Source organism: Pinus tabuliformis, chromosome 8, assembly GCF_031772625.1.
Source record: "Pinus tabuliformis cultivar Carrire ecotype Pingquan chromosome 8, CPIR1, whole genome shotgun sequence".
Taxonomy (NCBI): Eukaryota; Viridiplantae; Streptophyta; class Pinopsida; order Pinales; family Pinaceae; genus Pinus; species Pinus tabuliformis.
Window position 1 is genome coordinate 2,026,827,923 of NC_142294.1, and position 24,027 is coordinate 2,026,851,949.

General features: G+C 37.2%; 1 pseudogene; it reads right to left on the reverse strand.

Annotated features, from left to right (window-relative positions):
- Positions 1 to 15,939, reverse strand: part of LOC149244572 (putative disease resistance protein At5g47280) — a 28,184-nt pseudogene extending 12,245 nt beyond the window's left edge.
- Positions 15,940 to 24,027: the final 8,088 nt, after the last annotated feature.

Genomic DNA, 24,027 nt, shown 5'->3' on the forward strand with positions numbered 1-24,027 from the left:
TCAGAAGGAAACTCAAGTTACAGCGCCTTGAATCCATCTTGCAAGATGGAGGCAGGTGAAAACAGACAAATAAAATAATTGTTAATCTTGTTTCTTTGTCTACTGGAGTTTTGGCATATATATAGCTTTTAGCTTCTCTATATTATTCTCCATGTCCATTTTGAGAGTTCAGCTGCTCAGACTTTATTGTTTTGTGAGAATCTTTCTTTATGCATTCTAATAATCCCCAAACATGTACTTAGGTTCGTTTCAGGCCTATTGATCTCCATGTCCATTTCAACTCAGCCACTCAAAGCTCATTGTTTAGTCAGAATCTTTCTTTATGCGTTCTGATAATTCCCAAAGTTGTACTTAGGTTTGTTTTAGGCCTATTGATCTACGTATCCATTTTCAGTTCAACTGCTCAAAGTTCATTGTTTAGTCAGAATCATTCTTTACGCGTTTTGATAATTCCCAAAGTTGTACTTAAGTTTGTTTCAGCCTTATTAATCTCCATGTCCATTTTTAGCTCAGAGGCTCAAAGTTCATTGTTTAGTCAGAATCTTTCTTTATGCGTTCTGATAATTCCCAAAGATGTACTTCGGTTCATTTCAGGTTTGTTGATATCAAATTGTACATTCTGTGTGTTTACTTCCGAGCATTCTAGGAGATATTTTCTAGTGTCGTTCCACTATTACCGCATATTTACATCGCTTTCACTATTCCCCGATTGCGTAATTAAATTCCTTTGGAACCAGGTAAATTTTGATATGGAATAGGATCCTCTTTGGAATGGGTTTTTTAAGTAATTAAAAAAATATTTTAAAATTAAATATATATAATTTTTTATTTTGTAATTGTTTTATAGATATCTTTTATTATTTGGATGTAAATAATTTTATTGATATTAAATTGTTAATGTAAACTCTACCACTCAAATTTGGTAATTTTAAAGGTTTTCAAAATAATTTTATATAAAATTGACTTAAAAGTTTAAGTATATAATAGCTAAACAATTTTTCATAACTATTAGTTAAATTAATCATATACATATACATATATCATTGACTTGGACTTTCCTATCAATTTTAAATGGTCTTCAATTCCAAGATAAAACTGTTGCCATCCCTGATCGTTTGAAATGCCAAGGTAAGGAAAAATTGTTTTCCTTGAGCGGAGAGATAAAATTTGAAGAGAAAATTGTTATTAGGGGTGATTTGTTGTGCAAATATGGTGACTATCAATATTTTTGTCAAAATAATTAAAACAAACGCTGGAATTGCAGAAACCGTCAAATTTAAGGAATGTTTTAGATTTGAGATTCCTGGCCGATGAGTTTTCCTCATCTTTTTTCAAGAACAACGACGAAGTGGACGACGTCTCTGCGCTCGCGTTTGAGTTCTCTGGACATTTCTCCAGGAGACCATCGTCCAGTGGGGTTTCCATCGAAGAAACTTCTCCACGTCCAGTGGGGTTTCAATCGAAGAAACTTCTCTACGGATTTTCAGAGGTTTTGGAGTCGTGTCCCATTTGCTCTGCCATGGATCCTGTGCAAACAAACCTCGACTGCCTCATACATCCCAGCGAGACGTCTACTGCATTTAATGGATAGTCCGCAGGAGTTTAACCCACGAACCAGGTGTGATTACACCAATCACATGAGTGAAGAATGAGTCAATGTTATCTGACTCCTTCATGCACAGATTCTCAAAATCTTTTCTCAGCAATTGTAGTTTTGCTGTCTTCACTCTCTCCATGCCTTGATAGGCTGTCTTAAGGGTTTGCCATGCTTCATTGGCTGTCTTAGCTGCTGCTAACCTTGGAAACACACTCTGGTCTACTGCTAGATACAACAACATACAGGCTTTTGAATCCTTCTTCCTATTGCTCTTCAGCTGATCTCTCTCTCCCTGAGTTAGTGCATTGAACTCATTTTCATCTGCTACTTCCTCAAAACCATGTTCAACTATTTCCCATAGATCTTGAGAGGCAAACAGGGTTGTCATGTTTATTGCCCAGTAGTCATAGTTCTTCCCATTAAACTGTGGGAGCTGGGTGTTAAACATACCCATACCAGTGCTTGTGATGGCCATTCCTTGCATTCTGATCTATGCCTCTAAATCCTTGACTGTATGTTTAAAACAAATCACTGCTTCTTCAGCAACACATAAAAAAAACTTTGTGAAATACCTGAGTATTTTCCTGACTGAGCCTTTACTCTGCTTGAGAAGTTTTACTGCTGCAACAAGCTCCTCCCTTCAGCTTCTTTGTCACCTTCAAAGAGCCTTAGCCTGCTCTGATAACACCCAGCTCCCACAGTTTAATGGGAAGAACTATGACTACTGGGCAATAACCATGACAGCCCTGTTTTCCTCTCAAGATCTATGGGAAATAGTTGAACATGGTTTTGAGGAAGTAGCAGATGAAAATGAGTTCAATGCACTAACTCAGGGAGAGAGAGATCAGCTGAAGAGCAATAGGAAGAAGGATTCAAAAGCCCGTATGTTGTTGTATCTAGCAGTAGACCAGAGTGTGTTTCCAAGGTTAGCAACAGCTAAGACAGCCAATGAAGCATGGAAAACCCTCAAGACAGCCTATCAAGGCATGGAGAGAGTGAAGACAACAAAACTACAATTGACGAGAAAAGATTTTGAGAATCTGTGCATGAAGGAGTCAGATAACATTGACTCATTCTTCACTCATGTGATTGGTGTAATCACACAAATGAGAACTCATGGAGAAACCATTGAAGATAGAAGGATTGTGGAGAAAATATTGAGGGTCTTACCCTCAAGGTTTGATGCCATAGTCACCACCATTGAAGAGACAAAGGATCTCTCAAACTATTCAGTTGATGAGCTACATGCATCACTGATAACACATGAGCATAGGTTGAGTAGGAATGAAAACTCATCTCTAGAGCAAGCCTTCAAGACCCAGACGTCCTTTGGAAGAGGAAGAGGTCAAGGCAGAGGAAACAAGAGAGGAAGAGGCAGAAGCCAGAACAGAGGTGGAAGGAACAGCCCAGCAAATGCACAAGGAAGAGGCAGCAATCCAAATCAGAACCAAGGCCAAGGCATCAGCCAACAAAGAGAACAGTATCATGCTCAAGGACAAAGGTATGATAAATCTAATGTTCAATGCTATTATTGCAAAAGTATGGACATTATGCAAGTGATTGTAGAAAGAAACAACATGATATGAACAGTAGACAAAATGCAAATGTTACTAGAGAAAACAACAGTCAAAATAATGTGTTGTTAGCATGTAACATGGCTGAAACACATAGTGAGGACATATGGTTTTTAGACTCAGGTTGCAGCAACCATATGACAGGGAACATTGCCCTCTTCTCAGCCTTAAATCAAAACTTGAAATCAGAAGTCACACTAGGAACTGATAGCAAAGTCTCTGTTATGGGAAAAGGAGAGGTAAAAATATTTACAAAGCAAGGAGAAAGGAAAACCATAGCAGATGTCTACTATGTCCCCGGAATGAGATGTAACCTTTTGAGTATTGGACAGCTTGTCCATAAGGGGTACAATGTTTTCTTTAAAAATGATGTGTGCACCATCATGGATATAGCACCCAGCAAACGATGCATTGCTAAAGTAAAAATGACAAGGAACAGGATGTTCCCTCTCAGGATCAGGGCAGATTTGAAAAACAAAAATGTAATTGCAGCAGTTACCCAAGAGGCCTTCCAAAGCGTGCCAAAGGATGAAAATTGGTTGTGGCACTTGAGATTTGATCATCTCAATTTTGGAGGTCTAAACTTGTTGAGTAGGAAAGGAATGGTAAGAGGACTACCATTGATAGAGAAACCGGACAGCCTATGTGAAGGCTGCATTTTGGGAAAACAACACAGAAAAAGTTTTCCATCAGGGAAGAGCATAAGGGCAAAGGCACCCTTAGAGATCATCCACTCAGATTTGTGTGGACCGATGCAAGCTCCATCATTAGCAGGCAGCCAATATTTCCTAACATTCATTGATGACTGTACAAGAAAGACTTGGATATATTTCCTTAAAAACAAAAGTGAAGTGTTTGAGAAATTCCAAAACTTCAAGGCATTTGTTGAAAAACAAAGCGGGCTGCATATAAAAGTTTTGAGAACTGATAGAGGAGGTGAGTATATCTCCAAGGAATTCCTAATATTTTGTAGAGAAAATGGAATTCACAAACAATTTACAGCAAGGTACACCCCATAGCAAAATGGAGTTGCTGAAAGGAAGAACAGGACCATCATGGATATGGCGAGGAGCATGTTAAAGGCAAAGCATTTGCCAAATGATTATTGGGCTGAAGTTGTAAATTGTGCAGTGTATGTTTTGAACAGGTGTCCTACAAAAGCAGTGTTGAACAAAGTGCCGGAAGAAGCATGGAGTGGGAGAAAGCAAGGAGTCACCCACATGAGAGTTTTTGGATGTGTGGCTTATGCACACATACCAGATCAGCTAAGGAGGAAGTTGGACAACAAAGGGGAGAAATGCATCTTCATTGGATACAGTGAGGAATCCAAAGCCTACAGGTTGTATATCCCATCCACCAAGAAGTTTTTTGTCAGCAGAGATGTTCAATTCATTGAAGAAGAAGCTTGGGATGGAAGCATAGAGAAAACAGTGAATGTTAAAAACTGTTTGTCTCATGATGAGGATGAAGAGGAGGTGGCTGAAATGCATCCCCAAACAGCAGCGCCAACACAAGGACAGCTTGGGACACCATTGAGGATCAATGAGAGTGCTTCTCCAAGCACACCACAAGGAGGAAATTCAAGTGCATCTTCAAGCACTTGCACACCAAGTGAAAGAGGTAAGAAATTTAGAAATCTAAGTGACATTTATGATGAAGGAATGAATTCCTTATTTGCCTTGTATTGCCATGTTGATGATCCTATTCATTTCGAAGATGCAATTAAAGATAGGAAATGGATAGAAGCTATAGATGAGGAAATTAATGCCATAGAGAGAAACAAAACATGGGATTTGGTTGAGCTACCAAAAGGCAAAGAAGTTATTGGTGTGAAATGGGTCTACAAGACCAAAAGTAATGCTGAAGGCAAGATAGAAAGGCACAAGGCAAGGCTGGTTGTCAAAGGGTACAAGCAGCAATATGGGAGAGACTATGAGGAGACTTTCGCACCGGTTGCAAGAATGGAAACTGTGAGAGCAGTGCTGTCCATAGCAGCTCAAAACAAATGGAAAGTCTACCAAATGGATGTGGAATCAGCATTTCTAAATGGAGTGTTAAAAGAAGAGGTGTACATTGAACAGCCTCTCGGCTATGAGAAGAAAGGTGAAGAGCACAAAGTGTGCAAATTGAAGAAAGCTCTTTATGGGCTGAAGCAAGCGCCAAGAGCATGGTACAGCAGGATAGATTCATATCTATTGGATAATGAATTCGAAAAATGTGAAGGAGAACCCACAGTCTACATCAAGGAAAAGGATGGTAAAATTTTAATTGTTGTCTTGTATGTAGATGATGTTATTTTCACCGGAAATGATATTTATCTTATTGAGAATTTTAAATCAGTCATGAAGGATGAATTTGAAATGACTGACATGGGTTTGTTGAGATACTTCTTAGGCATAGAAGTAGATCAAAATGAAAAAGGAATTTTTATATCTCAAGCAAGATATGTAAATCAAGTATTGGGCAGATTTAACATGCAAGAATGCAAGGCAGCGATCACTCCCACAATAATGGGATTAAAACTCAGCAGAGAGGACAGCAGCAAGGATTTTGATCCTAGTTTGTATAAAAGCATTGTGGGCAACCTTATGTATTTAACAACAACTAGGCCTGATTTAATGTATGCTGTTAGTTTGATTTCCAGATTTATGGAGAAGCCAAAGGAGGCACATTGGCAGGCAGCAAAGAGAATTTTGAGGTATGTCAAAAGTACCAAAATGTTTGGAATTTTATATAATGTCTCAGAACATTCAGATTTGGTTGGATACACTGACAGTGATTGGGCTGGAAGTGTAGATGATCGGAAAGGCACTTCCGGTTATGTTTTTCATATGGGTTCACGAGCCATTTCATGGGCTTCTAAGAAGCAATCCATTGTAGCATTGTCTACAACAGAGGCTGAATATGTGGCAGCTACAGCAGCCGCATGTCAAGCAGTGTGGATGAGAAGAATGTTGAGAAGCTTAGGCCAAGAGCAGGCAAAAGCGACAGTGATCTTTTGTGACAATAGCTCAGCTATTGCATTGTCAAAGAATTCAGTGTTTCATAAGAGAACGAAGCACATTGATACAAGGTTTCACTACATCAGAGAATTGGTGAACAATGGAGAAATTGTCCTAGAACATTGCAGTACCCAAGAACAGGTAGCAGACATCTTGACAAAGCCACTAGTTTAGAAGAGTTTTGAATTTTTGAGAAAGTGTTTGGGAATGACCGAATGCCCAGCTGTTGAAATTAAAGGGGAGTGTTAAATTTGTAATTTCAACGCAGTTGTACTGCGCTCTCCAAAACCACCGAACAAAACCACAAACCGCCCAGAGGATATCGCACCACCTTCCAGCGAAAAGCTGTTTCCGTATTCTTGGCTCTGATACGATTTGGTGAAGACATGTGGCTCTCACCTGACGTCAGCATCTCTGACATATCGGGAGGTAAAGCTCAACATTAAAGTGGCTTCCGATATCTTTCTCCACCGTCAGATCTCCTCCCGTGTTCTCCGCCGTTGATCGATTGAAGCTGCATACAAACCAACGTCAAATCAAATTGCGTGGAGTGAATGTCAAATTGTGGTTGACCATACGTTTTAATTAATGAAATGTCATAGTGGTAGGTAGAATATTGAAGTTTTTATATATTGCACGTAAGTTTTTTTATGTCGAAGGTATGGTACATTTAAAGATAGGCATGGTCAGTTTTTTTTACGTAATGTAATACTTAAAAAAAAGGAGCTCGTATAATTTAGTTAGTTGACTTTTTGGTAATATGCGAGAGCTCGTGGTGCAGCGAAAAAAAACCATGTGTGGTATGTATTGAACGCACAGCAGTGCGAGAAATTACACAGAACAGGGTTGTAATGTCTTGTGAGGCATCGTAAAACAGAGAAGTAGCAAAAACCATGTGTGGTTTTGCACAGCAGTGCATAAAGAAAATGGTGGAGCGAGTTTTTTGTAAGTATGTGTAAATTTTGTTTTTTACAGCAGTATGTAAAAATAGTTTTACAACAGTAAATGTGAATGGAGGTTTTACAGCAGTAAATGTTAATGAGAATTTTTTCCAGCAGTGTAAATTCTCATATGGAGAGAGAGTAAATGTTTTTTTTGTTTTAATGAATAGAAATCTTTTATGGTGGTGAAATACTCTGTTCCTCAGTGAATTTTTTTTAAGCTTCTCTGTGCACAAAAAGATCCTGTAGAGGTAAAACAGAGCATTACCTCTGTGTGTTTGAATGTTGGTATTTTTCTCATCTAAAAATACCCAACACCAAGAACGCTTCTGAGCTTTCCTCCGCTTTGAAGGCATAATCTCCTGCTCCGATTAATAAAAGCAAAGTGCTTCCTAGCCCGTGGAGACATTTAGACAAAGCGACTGCCGTTGTTTCCCCTTTTTTATTAAACAAAGCGACTGCCGTTGTTTCCCCTTTTTTATTAAAAAAAAATGTAGAGCGTTTATTTCAATTTTCAATTTTGCACTAATTATTAAGTGAATGATAATAATTAAAAAATAATATTTTTAAAAGTAGTTATATTTTACTATTTATTTTAAAATATTTTTACAGGTTATTTTTACTTCTTATTTATTTTAGAATATTTTATTAGTAGTTATAGATTATTTCAGATTAATATTTTTACATTATAGATTATTAAAATATTTTTATTAATAGTTGTAGATTTTTTTCATTAAATTGATTAATTAAAAAATGTTATATGAGCATGAGGTATGATTTTTTGAGTATGTAGTATTTGTAAATCAATATGAGTCATTATATTATTTTAACAAAGCTTATTTACGAGTTAAAAATCTTTAAGATAATGTTAAAATAAATATGTATAGTTAAGAATTTTAATATATATACACACCAATATTGTGTCTCACTTTAAAATTAGACAATAATAATAATAATAATAATATAACTAATTCATATATTAATTAATTTTTTAATTTATAATAAAATTATTAATTAGTCAATTTTAAATATTTTTTTATTTTGATAATTATATTTTTTTATTTTGATAATTATCTATTTACAAATTATTTAATTGTAATAATTAATATCATATTATATAATAGTTTTTTTAATTCAAAGGTAAAACTAATAAATTTATTTATTTAAATTTTGAAAATCAAATTTAAATATGATTATTTTATTTTATTTAACACGGTCACGCGATTCATGGTTATAGTATTTCGAGTTCACGTGGGACATTGTCATCATCATACATGTCATAACGAAATTTGCAGTGATGATCTTAGGTGTTACAAAGAAATTTGGATTATGGATTGAGAAGGACGTCACTATAAATTTGGATCAGGGACAAATTGGTATCATTATACATGTTTATGGCATTACATGGTGTAATTATTATGTCATTGCCCGTGAAATATAGGGGTAGTTTGGAGCAATAGTTTTATGTAAAAAAATTTAGAACGTTTTTTCTACTCTGGGCAATGTTTATTATAATAGTGTTTGAATAATTCATACCAAAAATTTCTACTAACTTATTTAAGCCCAGCACCAAAGCTACCTAACCCGAAGTAATCCGTCAACGGGTAGTCCTCTCCCAAGAACTGCAGGTCGCTCTTAACTGCGGTTAATCGGTGTTTCCGACTGGTCTTAACTGCGAAGAAATGCCCGCTCTTCCGTTGACTGTGCGTAACGGCGTTAGCGTACTGAGAAGGACCCAGCCAATTGATCTCCGAAGGTGTGAATTACGACAAATCAACATGTACATGTTTAGCGAATACGCCAAACCTAAGAATTTCTTTTTAGAGGAGTCATGAGGAGAATGGAATTGTCCGGCTAAAAAGGTTGGAATCTGGGCAATAAAATTTCAAAAAATTTTGTAGAGGCAGTGTTTGAATCGTGTTTTTGATGGTGGAAATAGATTCAGTGCAATCAAAAACATCTAAGACACTTAAAATTTTGAAGTTTAACAACTATAATTTGAATTTACAAAAATTCTTGCCAGATTTTCTCTAAATATAATTGAAATTTCTATAACTTTTCCGGCAACTCCTCCACCTCGTTAGACTACGCGCTTATTATCGTCGTACATGGTGTCATCTGATTTGCTATCATGCTTAGTCTTGGAAAATGTGTGGACTGGGCGGTTCCTATTTCCACCTCCATAGCAAAGTTAATGCTATGGAGGTACCCCTCTGACAGCGGCAAACGGCGTGGTTGACGTCATGGCGCCCTTTCATCCTCGACCATGCATCATGGCATCCATCCGGCGCATCCATCCCTCTCCGGCTGCCGTGCTCCTGCCCCTCGACGGCGACCCTGCCCGCAGCGACTTTGGCCTCCCTCTGGCGTATTGATGAGCACATTTACCAACCTCCGGCACATTTACCTCAGTCTCGGCCTTGATCGCAACATGATAGTATGTCGACATTAATACTCATATACCCATTTGATTTGAATTCAAATTTGAATTTTGAAGCGCCCTATTTCCAAAGAGAAGCGAGGAGGACAGTCCGTGTCATATACCCATTTGATTTGAATTCAAATTTGAATTTCGAAGCGCGCTATTTTCAAAGGGAAGCGAGGAGGCCAGTCCCGTGTCAGAGCAGACCATCAGCTGTTTTGAGTTAGCCTTAACGGGTTACGGAAGAATATTGAAGATGGTTAGATCCCCTAGCTATTCAAAGGGTCTTAGCCGTGGGGCTTGGTCCGCCATGGAGGATATGAATCTCTCTGAATACATTCGAATTCATAGCAGCAATGGATGGAAAAATATCCCTAAAAAAGCAGGTGAGTTTCAGTGAAATTCTAATTGCAATTTTTATTGCAAACAAAATGCGCATTGAGAGGCTAAATGAGCGGGTAGGTTTTGTTTTGCAGGCCACAACTTACATCCCATGAAAGCAGTACCCTATCATCTCAGCATCGTCATTCCACTGAACTGCTTGCAGTCACGTACCTTTGGTTTGCTTCACACCCAATGCTCCCCGTACAGCCATATTATATATGTAACAAGCGTTTCAATATTTCTATACAGAAAATATCTATGAGGGTAGAAGCATCATCCACATTGTAGCCTTAAAATGATTAATGTTTCTAATAAAATTTTGTAAATCCATGAATTGCAATGTGAACATTTTATGGTTTGGAATATTTTATATGAGAGTAGTCGGGGATTGTATGGAATTGTTCACTTACAGATGTTAGTAGACACAAAATAAAATTAATTTAATCCGTTTTTCTTAAGCTGGTATTCCTAATAAATGGATCATCTACTCACGTTGGCTCAGGCTCACGAAGGCTGTAAAACATTATCATGCTCAATAACAGTGACCACAACAGCTTGAGTGTTGTATAACTTCCCATTAAATAATATAGCACTTGTAACATGCAGTCAGTAAGCACTCAAGGCATACTTTTCAAGATTGTATTGGAAGATAGAAAGAGGCCACATCATCTATACATGGAAAGTTTAGATCGCTGATAGTTTCAATATTGATTACCTATGACAATGTACCATTTAAAAAAGAAATGCAGCGGAGATCTTATTCTCATTAATTTTTCTACACATTTTCCTACCTTTGGATCTCTTGCAACCAGGGTATAAATTTGACTGAGCATTCTACCCATCATTTAAAACTTTGTACGATGGTCGCTATGAGTCGATGCTTGTATGTTTTAGTTACGGATTTGAGTAGCCTTGATTTGTGGGTTATCATATTGACTTGGATTTTATTTGGTCAGACAATAATGCTATTTCCGCATTGGTAACAAGGATGGTTGTATATTTTAGTTAACAAAACTGAAAAATTCATTTTAAATATTATGGATGACATATGGATATTCTAAATATTCTGTATTTATATTTAAATATTTAAAAATTGGTAAATAAATCAACCAAAAAAAATGTCAAAAGTATTATAGAATAAAGTGATCACACATCTAAATAAATAAATTACTAATTTTACCAGAGAAATTACTAAGAGTCTAATTATGTGAAATACATTTTTATTATTTCTTTAACTCATTTCATAAAATAAAATTGGTCCTCAAAATTTAGCATGAACCTTAAACTTTTACCCTTTCACAAATTGGTTTCTTCGAAAATAAAGTAATTTAATTTGAATATATATATCTATATATATCTATATATATTCAAATTTAGTGAAAGTTTCTCAAATTTAAGCAATTTGGAGATTTAACTCCTACATGTCTTTTACATATTGATTGGTGTTCATTGTCATTAAATGGATTTTTTAATTAGTTGGATTTGAGATATTTAGTCCAACTAAAATAGTTCCTAGATTAGTGTTTGGTTGAGATATTTGCTCAACTAAATAATTATGTGGTTAGGATAGAATTTCTATGTTCAACCAATGATTTATGTATTTATAATTGTGATTGATCGAATATAAATATGAATTTTGGTGTGCAATCTGTTTTACAACTTGGTATTAGAGCCAATGTCTATGTGGGTAGCTCCTTTAAGGGAGCACCCAGGATATAATCTGTAGATGAAGTGTGTGAAGATGTTTGTTTAGTTATTTGGTAGGAAAAGAGTATCCACTACATAAAGAGGATATGACCCACTGTATCCCTTTGTAAAACAAGGATCAACTTGAAAAGAGAACCCATATACAAAAGCTCTCGCGTTTGACCCAAGCACAATGAAGACAAGGTAGCCAATTTTTTGATTTCCACATCTACTCATTATGAAGGTGTGTCTTCATTTTAGTGGAATATTACAAACACAAGATTTGTGCTTGAGGCATTCTTGCTCAAGACTTTTTCGTAGTAGAGTTGTTGATGATATCCTCAGTTTCATCATTGATGGTGCTCATGATCGTGGTAGTAGAGGGTGTGAAAAACCATGAAGGACATGTCAATTCATCACATGTCCTTGCGAGGGAGAACACTTTTCATGGGCATTCTATGTGAAAGAGATCCCAAGCGGTTGTTCCTAAACATGTTGTTCGCTGATTTTGATGTGTTATGAATTGAGTTTGAAGGAAAACCACGATTAAAGTTCTCATAGTTTATATCTTCATGATTCATTTTCAATCATATCAATTACCTGGGAAAGGATGGGAACATAGCTTTCATCCCAGTCTTTTTCATAAGTCCAACTACAACAGAAGGTCTAGATGTGGGACATGGGCACAACTTGCTATATTGGCACTTGTTGCAATTTTAGAGAGGTCAAACACTATTGTTCTTTTATTGGGTTGCACCTTCTTCCACTAAAAAACTATTGTAGGAGATATCTCTCTCTCTCAGTATTACAAATGAGCGCAAGGTTTCCGTCATTGCCAATGAATGAGATGTGATTACTAGCAACATGAACTCAACCTTCAGAAAATAATTCAAATTCTTGATCCGCAACATAAACGATGATGGATGAAATTGATATCATGTTAGTACGAGAATAAAGCTACTTGAGTGATGTGTCTGAGAACTTTATAATTATTTTGGGACATGTGTGTTTTTGATTGCTTATAATAGAAGCTTAGATCATGTGTCCTATTGGTATGGTAGTGTTGGTATGGTAGCGTGTAGTACATAAATTATTAGTGATATAATTTGTTTGTAAACTAAGTGATGATGAATTTTCAAAATCAGATCAAAAAATCATGATGTAAGAATTGACTCTAGATGCATTCTTTATCTAGATGACTCTTCTATGTAACTAGGGAGTACAATGGTTGAAACCCATGTATCTCGGTAGATGGGTGCTCGGCCATAGAATGACTACTAGTTCAATTTTTATTGTAAAGAGGTAATTGATTGCGTCTCAAACTACTATTTAAGAAATCAAGTGGTGTAAAATTGAACATTGATTGTTGTCGAGATAGTTTGGTAGTTGTGGATCTAGGGAAGGATGCCTCACTTTTTGAACATGTGGGGGTGGTATTCTTGTGAGGTTATTCAATAGCTTGTGACATTGTTTAATAATTGACTTCGAGAGGATTTTAATTTGCGAGTTCGAGTGGAACTCGAGAATCCAGTTTACCAACTACACCTTTATGAGGGTTATGAGACAAGTTGATGGAGTTCATTCTATAGGATTTCGAAGATGTTTAAAGAAACTAATGAAGACTTTGCAGACAAGAAGATCAAATACAAGTACTCATTAAGGGAGGGACTTGGAGATTTAACTTCTACTTTTCTTGTGCATATTGATTGATGTTTATCATCATTAAATGTATTTGTTAATTAGTTCGATGTGAGATATTTAGTCCAACTAAAATAGTTCCTAGATTAGTGTTTGGTTGAGATATTTATTCAACTAAGTGATTGTGTGTTTAAGATAAAATTTATATCTTCAACCAATGATTGATGTATTTATAAATGTGATTAGTTTAATGTAAATGTGAGTTTTGGTGTGCAATCCTTTTACAACTAACTGTTGGTTACAATTATCTTACATGTCCACTTCTCTTACATGCTAAGAGTGTGGAATATTATGCCATAATATAGCCGAATCATTCCATTATTCTTGCTAATAATATTGTAGTATAAAGCAAAACCGCGATTAAAGCTCCTAGCATGAAGAAAAACTGCAATTTTAGTTCTATGATTTTGATTTTGTTTAAATATTCAAGCTTGTAGTTTGAGCAAATCCAAAGTAAAATTTCAGCTTGATTAAGACAATTCCAAATAATATCGGGGATTGAATTCCACCATCTCAATCACACATCTTCACTTCGCAATTGATATTTGTACTATTAAAAATTTATATCTATGAACCACCAAATGAAACCCATTTGATCTTTTGAGAATCAATAAAATTATCAATTGTTTCCTATAATAGTTGGGAATAGTCTATGCGTAGTAAGTGAAGCTCTATTAAATCTATCAAGAGCATATATATGAAAACATGTAAAAAAAAATGAACAAAAACTATTAAATTCTAGTTCTCAATGCATGAGCTCAACTCTCATTCGAATCTCATATCTTCATGGAAGAAATGCATACATTATTATATATCTAAGATATTTCTAATTTGATTATCAATTATCTGACTAACCTTTTATTCTAATCTACTGCCCCTAATAATTTGCTGAATAATAACTTTGAATATTGATTACATCTATTAATTTGCTGCCCTAATTCTCGTAACTTGCAAACATAAAATATGCTGACTAATTTGTTAGAAATTACATAACGTAATTAAGCATTATCCTCAACACTCCCCCTTAATGCTTAATGAGGTGATTCCAAGAATATCCCTTATGTATTGAAACTTTCCTTTTGGTAGTGTTTTAATGAATATATGTGCAAGTTGATAATTTGTTGTACAAAACTTTATTTGAATTTCTATTTTTGCCACATAGTCTCACTAGGGGAATTAGCCTAAAAATGCCCATGAAATTTTCACATACATAATATGTAAAACAATGACGCAACAGATTCTATTGGTGGCTAGCCTTACATGGAGGTCCCCACTTATTATTTTAAAACTATGGTCCCACGTTAACTTCGCTTTACAAACAACGCTTCGATCCACAACATAGATCTCTTACTATCAGATCCAACGGCCAATATTCACTCCGAAAAATCAAAATAGTTCGTTTATAGAACAAGCACTTTGCTTTTCCACAAAAGCTTTAAATTTTTTAAATATGACAAATGAATACAGTTTTTTCTTTATGATATATACCCATGTTCTTCTACTAAAATCGTCCACAAAAATAATGAAATACATATTTTTATTGATAGACAATGTTTTCATAGGACCACATATATTTTCATGCCATAGCTCCAATGGTTTACTTTCTCTTCATGATTTTCCTATTGGAAATGAATCTCTATGTTGCTTACCAAGAATACACCCTTTAGGGACTTTATCAATAGAACTAATAAGGGGTAGCCCTTTGACCATTTCCTTGTTATATAACAATTTCAAGTCTTTCATATTCAAATTTCAATACCTCATGTGTCATATCCGAGAACTATAATCATAAGAAACATTTAATGTTGTAATTGCTTCACAAGGGAGATTGAAAGAAAAAATTCTATTTTGCAGGATATTAGTCTTGGCAATAATTTTACTATAATCGTATTTATCATAGATTATGCATTTATTGTTCTTAAAAACCATTAAATCCATTTTCAAGGAGTTTCCCCACACTCAAAAAATTATGTGCTAGACTAGGAATGTATAAAATATCATTAATATGCTTTGGTTTTCCTTGTTTTGTCTTCACAATAAATGTTCCCTTACCTTCAGCGTCAACTGGCTTGTCATCTCCCAAGAGTACATCATATTTTGTAGACGTTGGCTTGATAGGCCCTCACCCAGGTTCAACGTTAAGAATCCAAGCAAATACCTACACTACTGGCCCTTTTGGCATCAATCTGTGGAGCGCGGACTGAAGTCTCACCCGAAGTAGTATGGGGGGATGCAGGAACCAGGTTTTCGCACCTTGAGATGGTTGTGATGTCGGTTATTTTCCCCAGACTTGCTCTTTTACCTCTAGCATAGTTGAGGGCTGGTCCCTAAATGCAAGTTCTGTGATATTAAGGTTTAGTTCCAACTGAACATTGGCCAGCTCTGATCTCACTTTGCGCACTCTGATAGCGAGCTTCTGAATTGGTTTGTCCACTAGCGCATCTTCAGGAATATCCATCTCGGTGACAGACCTGCATTCCTCTGCCACTACCTTGGTAGTGTGCTTATTCTTCGTGATCATAGGCTTAAAGAGCTCGATGGCAGAAGTCTTCTTGGTAAACATTTTGGCATTGTTCACCTTTTGCTCACTGATGACGTTTAATGCTTGTTGTTCCCAAGCTCGAAGTTCTGCCATCACACCATCATGTAGGGTGTGAAGGGCTTCTCTTGGAAATGTGGCCAATTTTAGCCTGACCTTTTAGAGGTTGCAGACAGTGGCTCGATCATCTTTTGATTCCGTGGTCAGCGCTCCATCTGGCCGCGTGATAAATGGGGGTCCAAGGCATTAATCATTTATGCTAGTTCAATTGTCCCAGGCACCAAGCTGGTTGATGCTGCACTACTACGACCTACACCGGTATGCACTTATGATGCCTGGATCTGCACCTCATGTAGACCCGTTTGAATGGCACCTAAGACCTGCTTCTGCTGCTGCTTGAACTGTTGTGGCAGTTTCAAAGTGGCATCCCTCACCATATCACCAATGTCATTTAGATCACCTTCTATCAAGGTAATCGGGTCGAGGGAAGTCTTGCTGGCCTTGGAATTCTTCCGCGGCCCTACTTTGTCAAGTTCCCTGTTGCACTTAATCCAAAACGGAGTAGTCTTTGGGTCCACTCGTCCCTGCCCTATTTGTTGGTCCTCCTCATCTTTTGTTTCCGAGGAAGGCGACTTCCGACTCCTATTATAGTTGCACTCCTCTTCTTCCTCTGTCTATTTTTTGGTAGTGCACTCTACTCTGGCTTTGTCCTCAACCTCCTTCTTCCTATTTTCTACTAGTTGTTCCATCTTCTGCTTGACCTCTTCTTTCTTTCGTTGTGCTGCAGACTTGCTAGACCCAGCTGTCATGTCCAAACTGGTGTGCCAATCTACCGACCAGTGGTCAAGGACTGTTGTGATTGCATATTCTATGGCCAGATATGGAAGTTCATACCATTTTTGTTTAGGATCCTTTCGTGCACGCATGAAGACCCAGTGGAAGTCCGCCTTGAATTCCACATACTCTGCCAGCTGATCATAGATGGTTGGCAACAGCCATAATTTGTAGTTGATGGCCATGTGGATATTCATCTCCATCAAGATCCAAAAGACCTTGTTGTCCTTGATCCTTTCGGGGTCCTTTGTAGCCCAGAGTGAAGCGAACTTCGCCGCTTCCGCTAGGTCCTACGTGACCGGAGGAAACTGACTATCCTCTGGTAACTCCCACGTGACCAGCGCTATGGATAGAAGGGGGGTGGAGCCCCTCCTTCGTTGCGCCGATTGCGTAGCGGGGGGAGTCACATGGGGTTTGAGGGGTGCAGTTAACCCTATATTAGGTTGGGCAGACCTACCTATGGTTTTGTGCATGATTTTTCGCACATGGTTTTGGACGTGATAGTTTTTGGTCCATGGTTTTGGACGTGATGGTTTTCGGTCCATGGTATTGGATGCTTCGGCATGTATAAATATGTATTGTAACATTGAAAGGAACATAATGAAAAATCAAACTAGTAGTCCCGGTTTTGGGATCAAGGGGAAAATATTTGTGTATATGTTTTTTATGTGTTATGCTCTCGCATTGTTTATTTTTTGTGTTCTAGAATCATATGCAGGTAATTTCTATACAGGGTTAGAACTTACATTTGGTATCATAGATTTTTTGGCTTCAAGGGGATGCATTTATTGCTAAGGGGTTTCGCTCGGGCTTGTGGTAGACCTTGTTCAATGGGAAATCTGCGAGATCGATTCTAGTGGTGAAAGAAGATGGCGAGCAGTGGAAAGATAAAGATCGAGAAATTTAATTGTCATAGTTTTGAGTAATGGAAACTCAAGATGGAGGATCTATTGGTGGATAAAGACTAGTGGATCACAGTAGATCTGGGTACTAAACCAGTTTCCGTATATGCGCACATCTTCCGTATATGCCCAGTTTCCGTATATGCGCACATCTTCCGTATATGCACAGTTTCCATATATGCGCAATTTATGTATATGGAATTTGCGCATATACGATCCGGAATCATAAACGAAGATGTATACAAATTCCATATACATAAATTTGGCATATACGGAAACTGTGCATATACGGAAGATGTGCGCATATACGGAAACTAGGCATATACGGAAGACATTCTGCATCGTATATGCGTAAATTCCATATACATAAATTGCGCATATACGGAAACTGTGCATATATGGAAGATGTGCGCATATACGGAAACGGTGCACATCTTCCGTATATGGCCAGTTTCTGTACATACGCAATTTCTATATATGGAATTTGTACACATCTTCGTTTATGCTTCTACATCGTATATGCGCAAATTCCATATACATAAATTGCGCATATACGGAAACTGTGCATATACGGAAACTGTGCATATACAGAAGATGTGCGCATATACGGAAGACATGTGCATGTCTTCCGTATATGCGCAATTTCTGTATATTGAATTTGCGCGTATACGATGCAGATACATGAACTTTCCTGCATGTGCATATCTTCCGTATATGCACGTCGTTCACGTATCTTCGTTTATGTTACAGAAACTGTGCGCATATACGGAAACTGGGCATATACGGAAGACATGCGCATATACAGAAACTGGGCATATACGGAAGACATGCGCATATACGGAAACTGGGCATATATGAAAGATATGCGCATGTCTTCCGTATATCCCTAACTTTCCTGTATGTGCATATCTTCCATATATGCACGTCGTTCATGTATCTGCATCGCAGATGTGCAAATTCCATATACAGAAATTGCGCATATACGGAAACTGTGCATATACGGAAGACACGTGCATATCTTCCGTATATGCCCAGTTTCCGTATATGCGCACATCTTCCATATATGCACAGTTTCCCTATATATGCAGTTTCTATAACATAAACGAAGATGTGTACAAATTCCATATACAGAAATTGCGCATATACGGAAACTGGGCATATACGGAAGATGTGCCCATGTCTTCCGTATATCCCTAACTTTCCTGTATGTGCATACCTTCCGTATATGCACGTCGTTCGTGTATCTGCATCGCAGATGCGCAAATTCCATATACAAAAATTGGGCATATACGGAAATTTGGCATATACGGAAGATATGCGCGTGTCTTCCGTATATGCACAGTTTCTGTATATGCGCAATTTCTGTATATTGAATTTGCGCATATACGATGCAGATACACGAACGACGTGCACATACGGAAGGTATGCACATACAGGAAAGTTAGGGATATACGGAAGACATGGGCATGTCTTCCGTATATGCCCAATTTTCGTATATGCGCACATCTTCCGTATATGCCCAGTTTCCGTATATGCACACATGTTCTGTATATGCATAGTTTCTGTATATGCGCAATTTATGTATATGGAATTTGCGCATATATGATGTAGAAGCATAAACAAAGATGTGTACAAATTCCATATACAGAAATTTGGCATATACAGAAACTGTGCATTTACGGAAGATGTGCGCATATACGGAAACTGGGCATATACGAAAGACATTCTGCATCGTATATGCGTAAATTCCATATACATAAATTGCGCATATACGGAAACTATGCATATATGGAAGATGTGCGCATATACGGAAACGGTGCACATCTTCCAAGACCTCCTTTCCTAGAAAAAGCCACCCTGCCTGATAAAATTCCACCATATATCCATCCGGTCCTAGTGCCTTGATCTTGCTCATATTCATCACGATCTCTTCTACCTCTTCCATGGTTACTGCCCTCATCAGAGCCTTGTTTTGTTCATTTGTTATTAACCTTGGAATTAACCTTGTGATGTGTTTATTATTTTTATAAGAGGCATAAAAAATATTGTTAATGTATAATCTCTCTAAAAATTATGTTATTGCAGGTTTGCAATCAAGTGCAAAGTATTATTATGTGTGTAGCATGTTCGTCGTGCATGGTTGAAAAATGTTGGAAACAAGGTCAAAGGGAGGGAAAACCAAATACTCATTTTTCGTGGATTAGGTGAAATCATGCACATGTGTAAAGATGATGAATCTGTGCGAAAGAAAGTTGAAAGCTTATTTGAAGAATTCAGTGAACAAAAAAGATTTTGGAATATTTTAGAAATACTTGGCTGTCCAACAACAAAATATGTAAGCTTCTTATTGGTGGTTATAATGACTCTATTTTTCATGTCATATGTATACTTATTAATATATAACTAATAAATTTCTTTCTACAGATATGTGGGCAAAAGCATACAAAAATTTTCCACATTCAAATCAAGATACGAACAAAACCATTGAATCTTACCATCGGTATATCAAGGAAAGGTACCTATGTGAGAAGAACAATGCATGCCACAGAAGGGTTGATTGGTTAATCTATGTTTTGTTGACAAAGGTTGTATTATTTTACAATCATATGCACCGTTTAAAAGAAGCTGGTTTTGTACGACCCAGAAAAATACAGGAACAACTGAATTCATCCAAGTGTAGAGCTAAGAAAATCCCAAATGAAGATTGTGTGCCTGATGAAAAGAGTAATGACTACTGGGTTCGTAGCCAAAATAAGGATACTCGTGACATTTGGTACAATGTCATATATAAGGGTTCTAATCTAAACTTCTGCAATTGCAATTGGGCCCTAAATGGAAATATCTATAAACATGTATTGAAAGTTGAGATGTTAGTGAGTAACACTATTTTGCGTGAAAATGTAGCACCTGGTGTCACTGATCCCACGACAGAAAGGCCTAGAATTTTATTTGATTTGAATGAAACACTTATATTGGTCCCAGAAATCCAAACAGAGCTTTTTCCATGCTTTGATTCTCCTCCCAATCTGAATTATCATAATGAAACAAGCATTGATAATTTAGAGAATTTCTCATACAATGTTGAATCGACCAATGTACGACAAGATAGTGCATTCTCTGAACACGATGAGATGAAACGTGTTAACTCATCAACTCTTGAGAAATTGAGATCCATAATACCTACAAATTTGGAACAGGCATATGCATTGAACAACTTGGTTGACAAAGCATGTCAAGAATACAACAAAATGTTTTTCAATACTATAACTCCATCCAAGATCACCACCAAGAGAAAACATAGTTTCTTGAGTCCAGTAAATAAAAAGAGGCGATGTGGTCGCAAGTCAAAATCAGGGACAAATATTCTACAATTTGAAAGGGTTGGACGAGTTCATGCAAGGAAAAAAAGAATGGATGAACAATTGGAGTCATCTTCTCAAAAACAAGGAAATGTGGACCACGCGCCTGAGATAATTCAAGATTCTATTATACCCAATATTGGTATGGAAATTTCATGCTATGCATTGTTTTACGTTAAATGCGATATATTATCATGTTCAACACATTTGCATGACTATATGAACTATTTTTATTGTTACAGCTGAGGGACCCACATCTCACAACATTCCAAGTTGTCGAATTCGTTTATTCGATGAACATGCTACTGAAAAAAGATCTAGCATTGGGAACACTGCTTCAGCGATTAACACTCCAATATCCTCCCCAAGGGTGCTCCCCCCTATTGTTGAACCAATTAATATGTATCATCGCCCACACCCACCACCTTTTTCCTCCATAAATTCTTCCATGCCTATAACCACCTCTGTAATACCTTCCCAATGCTCACCCCTACCCTTCAATCATCCACCATTCTCATTTTTTCAATCGTCCACCCTTAACATTCCAATTTCCCCCCCTAGGTTAATCCCCCGGCCTACAGTGATTCCCACTATTGTACAACCGGTGGGGGTGTATCGTCGCCCGCACCCACTACCTTTTCCCTATTTCACATCCACCATGCCTTTATCCAGCGCCCCTGAACCATGCCTATATCCGTCACCAAGTGCTCCGCCATCTACCCAGGAAGGGTTGTCTTCTCCATTGCCTCAAATCCTCACGGTGAGAATGAGTATTTGATCAAAATATCATCATGAATTAATGAAATTGATTATATGCCTTTCAATTTTTACAACTAATTGATTATTGTAATTTTTTGCAGAGACATCAATTTGGAAATCCACCTGGGAGTGCCTCATGGGACGAGGGTGACTTATAGACCCATACGGTAGATCGATCATGATGTTGTTTTTCCATTATGTCATTGATGGGCATGAGATTCCATTATTTATGTTGGAAATGAAGTTCTATTTTGTAAAAAAGAAACATGTATAGTTGGACCTGTTTTGAATAAAAAATACATAAATTTATATTTGTGTTTATGACAACATCTTCATTGAATTTTAAATCCTTATGTGGATGCGATGTTATATTCTATCAATGTTACATTACTTTTTGATGAATAGTTGTAACGGATTTTGTTTTTATTAGTTACAAATTATCAAGTTTATAAGTTAAGTTACTTTTATATTTATATCTTATTTGATGTTTAAAATGTAATCTTAAGACTTATACCTCGCATCTCAAGATTAATCTGTCTAAAAATACATATGCCTTTCAAACTTGATACTAGATAAAAAAAACAATAACCACACATTACAATCCAATATCGCTTTAAAAATTTTCTTACCAAGTCTCTTAACAAATATGTAACCGTAGATATTTTTATCATAAGATACCATACAACAACGACTCTTAAGTATAAACAAAATATGAATGAGTGAACTTGTGCATGCATGAATTTTCGAACACACACTCAACAGGACTCGACGACAAGACACCTCAAACCTTCAAGACAACATACGCTTAGTGTGACTGACCGAAGGGTGCGAGTGACAAGTGCAACACTTGAGATAGATCGTTGAACGACCGCGATGAAAGTTGCATGACATAGCATAAAACTTCGTGTGTGAGTGCGACAGATCCTTACATAGCGAATACAACTTGTACACACAAAGATAGACGTTGAACATAGCCAGAACATGACTGCAAGCATGACATTGTGGCCAACATGCTAAAATTTTTCCAGTGAATGGTCAAGCGAGGAGGGTGCAGAGACTTGACATGAGCTCATGGGATGACCCTGAGTGCTTGCAAATGTCAAGGAAAAACCCAAGGAAGGCCTCGAAATAGATGCAGGCCAAAATTTTGGAGGGTGTTATAGCTGCTACAACACTTGGTGACACACTAGTTGAATACCAGCTTCTCTGTTTTCGTCCATTGACAGCACAGGGCCTTGGTCTATTAGGGAGTATTGAATCATTGTGCGGGTTACTTCAGCTTCCCTACTTACCCCATGGACAAACATGCTTCACCTTTTTCCAACTTAGTCAAACACAACAAGAAGTTTCAACTTGATCACAATGTTTTAGAATCTGGAAGGGTAGTTTGGCTCGTGAGTTAAAAAAATTTAGAGTATAAGTTTTCATCTCTGGTGTTTCTTCGTTGCCAACAGGCCAAGATAGTACCCCAGTGGAGTCACGCAGAAACGCACATGATAAATTGCACAATAATAGTTGGCAGTGAAAATGTATAATAATGAACAGTGATGGAGTCATGAGGTTTTGTCTCTATTGCAAACTTGTTCAATATGCACAAAAGCTTTGATTAAAATATTTTACCTTTCTTTCGACTCCATCTTCAGACTGCCCAGCCCTTTGAGTAACATGGTAGGGGTCTTGTCATCAGCAAATTTTTCCAAAAAAATCCTTTTGAACATACCCCAGTTATGGATGGAGTTGACAGGAAGGTTGTGATACCATACTGCTACACAGTCATCCAAGGTACACGGAAACAATATGCATGCAACATTGTCATGTCATACCTTGAGTGTCTGTAGTTGGAGGTAGAAGTTGTCTAGGTGGCCTTTTGCCTTCATTGTTCTATCAGGGTCATACTTTGTCAACATCATCTCCAAAAACTTTGGCATCCTATGCAAAGAAAAGGGAAGAGAAAATGGTCCTTGAGTCATCCATTCCATGTTTTGGTTAGCCATGTCTTCTTTGTCTTTGTCCTCCTCCTCTTCTTTAGAATATCACGATTCTGACTCTGAGTCTGTTGGTTCGTCTCTACCTCCACCTCCTCTATTGCCTTCCTCTTCACCTCCTATACCAAAATCTGAGCCCAATATTGCGAGGTTGTCTTGTTCTCCTTGTTGAAAGACTGGATGTTCCTCTCCATTCTCAACAACTTCTGCAGATGTTCGAGCATGGCAAGACTTGCTTCTTCCACTGATGATACTACAACTCATGTGGGAGTTGTCTTTGTCTTCTTTGATGCATATGGAAGATCTTGTATTCTTGGGATCAGTTCGACTGATTTGGAAAAATTA